The sequence below is a fragment of the Cynara cardunculus genome, assembly GCF_001531365.2.
Source record: "Cynara cardunculus var. scolymus isolate 2C chromosome LG 13, CcrdV1, whole genome shotgun sequence".
NCBI lineage: Eukaryota > Viridiplantae > Streptophyta > Magnoliopsida > Asterales > Asteraceae > Cynara > Cynara cardunculus.
Genome location: NC_037540.1, coordinates 40,145,216 through 40,149,634, shown reverse-complemented (window position 1 = coordinate 40,149,634; position 4,419 = coordinate 40,145,216).

The following is a 4,419-nucleotide window of genomic DNA, read 5'->3' as shown; positions in this document are numbered from 1 at the left end:
AACTTACATATGTATGTACATGCATATATACACACATAGCAGGGGTATGTACATGCAAATTATTATAAAGAATGATGATTTTGAATTGGGTGCAAATTTTCCTCTATTGTTGGTAGTTAAGGATTATTTAAGATATGCCTAATAGTCGATTAAAGATGTATGTTAAACTGTTTTCTAGTCAAAGGTTGCACTCTCCATGTGATTGAAGAAGCAACACTCTGTAGCATCTTAATACCATTCATAGTCGTTGCAGGATACATACACACACACACAGCCGCACAGAGTAATAACCATATTGGATCATATATCAAAATTGAGAATGTAAATCCTCATACATTAACAACAACAGCAGGCATAATAAAGGTATAAGGTTCTATTGTGCATTATACCATGAGGCTTGAGAATGTACATCCTCATACATTGCCAACAACAGGTAAGATTCTTAGTCATTGTCAATCTTACATTCTAAAGTAACTAAGAGGTCGTTTACCAAACGCTTATTCGGGTAAGTGCTTACCAAGTCACATTACCTCATCGAATGAATATGGCAAGAACCAAGAATCTTACCCGGTAAAAGCGAGACAAGAACCAAGTGTCTTACCCGGTAAGTGGGAGCGACGACTCTTACCATGGTAAGCACTTACCGGGTAAATTGTTGCATGTGATGTCGTTTTGGTGGACTAAAATCTTACCCGATAAGTATATAATAGTATTAAATTGTATTGGTAAGCACTTACTGGCTAGGTATTTGGTAATCGGCCCCTAACACTCACTAAACACCTACCCATTAAGTGATGGATAAATGGCCTTAAGACAGATTTTAACCTCAATATCGAAGTTGTTGGTTGTAATTTCATAAATTTTTTGTTAATAAATTTAATTTATATTGTGTCTGTTTCATATATATTTTTTATATTTTCCGTAATGATACTAATTTCTAATATTGAAATTAAATATTTTTCTTAAATATCAGAATCTCAACATATACCACTAACCAACTGCATCCATAGTAGTTTGAGAGGAGACTCACAGACCATGAAATCCATAGAAGAAGTTGACAGCAACAATGCATACTATGAGATGCAACAAAGATGGAGGAGCTTGTTGATTAAGATCATGACTTTCTTTGCTACATAACAAACATGGAACTTCAGTTCACAACAATGCATACAGCATACAACATACCATAAGATGCAACCTTATGTGCATGCGACGAACATCAATTCCCATGGACGACGGTAAAGAACGCTGCTGCAATAAAACCAAGTCTGTTGCATACTCATCTTTGAACAAAGTGTTCCAAAGCAAATTAGTAGGATGAAGTAGCTTACTAAGCATACTTGGACCAAGTGTCGAAAGAGGAAGTCCAAGCTACATCATCAGCATATGAAACTCCTTCATTTCAATCCAGACACAATCTTAGGAGATTTTGCAATGCCTTCCTCATCTTCTCTCAAACATATATGAACTCATCCGAGTCAAACTTACGGTTTCGCTTGCCTGTTGGGAAATCTCAAAGATACTAAATCAACACATCAAGAGCAGATGTGGAAGCAAATGAGGATGATCAGATGTATTTGGGACTTCTTTTCTACGTTTTTGGCCAATTTGTTGGCTAAAGTGTTTTACTTTGTTCTATTTTAGCAACATCACTGGAAATTTATAGAACATCATACAAAGAGAAGTGTTGTTTGGCTTGTAGAGAGCCATATTTTGATGCCAAAACTGGAAATGGAAGCCAATGGTATGCAATTAGAACTTACTAATGCTCATGGGTTGCAGCAGGTATTAATGGCCTGCTGAACCTGAAACAGATTCTAATGATGTACATAACTTTGATCAAGAAATAGAAACATAATCGACAAGCATCTAATATTCATGTTTAATTGGTTGGAAATTTTGTACCAAACACTATTTAGCCTTCTGTTAGTGATGACTTCCATAATACCGCCATGAAAAAGCTGTAGTCCTTGAAAGAAACAATCAACATCCAGTGTCTCTTTACTCTTGGAACAAATAGAAATAAGAACAAACTTAGAAATCTTTGGGGGGATGATCAAATATGCTTCGAAAGCATAAAGACAGATAAACTGATCTGGTTGTGCAGCAATTAAGCAAGAGCATAAATTACTTCTAGAGAAACATCCATGGTGGTTTCATTTGTTTTCGTTTGGTTGTGAAGCAATCCTCCTTAATTTCTGCAAGCCAAAATCAAGATTTTGTGAACATAAATTTAAGAAAATGGAAAAGGGTGTTGGATCGGATAAATGAAGCATCTCGATACCCCTAATTTGGAAAAAGGAAACCCCAAGATCAAAAGGCATGAGGATCAAAAATCGTTCATAAACCCCAAACCCCCAATATGAAGAAAATGGAAAAGGGTGTTGGTGGATTTCATAGTCTTGAAACTATTAACACAAAAAGGTAATCCAAACAGAGTCTAGAGCTAAACAGATAGCTCAATTCAAACATGAAAACTGAATCTTGAAATAAAATAAACTGTGATAGAAAAACCTGAATCAAACTCAAATTTGTTCTTCTCACTGTGTAGAAGAAGCCATTGAATTAAACAAATTGATATCTTTCTGGGTGCCTCTCATTAAAGCTGGAAACTTGTTCCTGTAATTGTTATCAAAATTTATGGAAGTTGTTAGATTCGCATGAAGAAGAAGATGAACATGAAATTTATGGCCTGAGTTTTTTTGTACCTTTTGCAGAAAGGATTATCAAGGATGGAGATTGAATCAATCGCAAGAATCAGTGATAGACTGAGATTAAGGCCTGAGTGATGGATAAAGAGAGATGCAGTGATGAATCGTCTGAGATGAAAAATTGTTGTTTTGAGTAAGGGATGATAATGTCTTGAGAAGAGGATGAGCCTGAATCAGTCATTTTTTAGGGAAGCCTCTCACAAGCTGTTCAAGCATCATTTCAAATTTGAAATTTCAAATTTGAAATTTCAAATTTGAAATTTCAAATTTGAAATTTGAAATTTAAATTTTGGTAAGGAGGAGAGAACGCAGTGATAGGATACAGAAAAAGGAGAAACACTTGCATAAATAACTTGTACATTGTGCATAATAATTTGTCCTTAAGAGTTTTTTGAAAATCTTGCATAAAATGGTTGTAACTTATGCTTAAGGACTTGTATTTAAGATAATGACCTAAATGCTTATATATGTAGTATAGATATATATATATATATATATATATATATATATATATAGGTGCCTATGATCGGTAAATAAATTGCACAGTTCCACTCCTTTGTTTTCTTATGCGAACTATATGAATAAAACTCGCTTGAGCCTATATGAACAAAATGCATAAATCCATTCTTTTGTTTTTAATGCATTTATACAAGCTTAATGAGTTTGATAATCATACGATAGCTACTTGATGTACTTTAAAAATCAAGAAACATGCATCCGATTCCGATGGGTTCAATCACATGAAACCAAACTGTTTTCGTGAGACCAATTTTTTTTTTCACTTGAAACTTCACAACAAAACATTGTGGAGGTAAAATAAATCCGAACCTTCATAGCAAAAACACTATTAAGGTTATATTCACAGTGATTTGCTGTCAAGTTTCAAGTGTAAAAAAGTGGCCTCACAGATCTCAAGAAACATTCTGATCTCACGGGATCCCAAGTCTCTCTCTCTCTCTCTCTCTCTCTCTCTATGTGTGTGTGTGTGTATGTAGAAGCTCAATATGTTTGATAACTTTTTGATATATAGCTACTTGTATGTACGTTAAAATCCGATAACTATATATGAGCTCGACATGTTTTATACCCAATCCTATAATGGTGATTTTTAAGTTCATTATTCTCTCTATGAGCATAGTAATTCCTCTTACATGGATTCCGCTAGATTTCATGGGTATGTGTCCATGTTTCCTAATCAGATGCGTTCTTTTCTAAAATGCGCTGAATGTGCAATAGTCTAATGACGAGTACTAATTGTGTATTTGAATTATATAATCCACCGATGGAATGTACATGTGCTTTTTACATGTACACATAGTAGTCACATTAAAGCACACAACATACTAGATATATTGAACAAAGTGTAAATGATAATTTAGTACCAATATCAAAAGCTTCATATATAATTAATAATTTTCATGATAGAAACTATAATCCACAAATAGGGCATTGTGAAAACGTACGAGTCCTTCCACATGTTAATCTCCATTAATGGGAAATTGATTACTTTAAAAATCAATCATGAACATTTAAAGCTTCATAACTAAACAAATGGGTATTAGGGATTACTCCAAAAAGTAATTAAACAAATGTATTGGGGATTACTCCAAAACTTATTAAATAAACAAATGGGTATAGGGGTTTCTAGGGTAATCCTATGATTAGAACTTCACATGGGTTAGCTCATGGTTATATATATATATATATA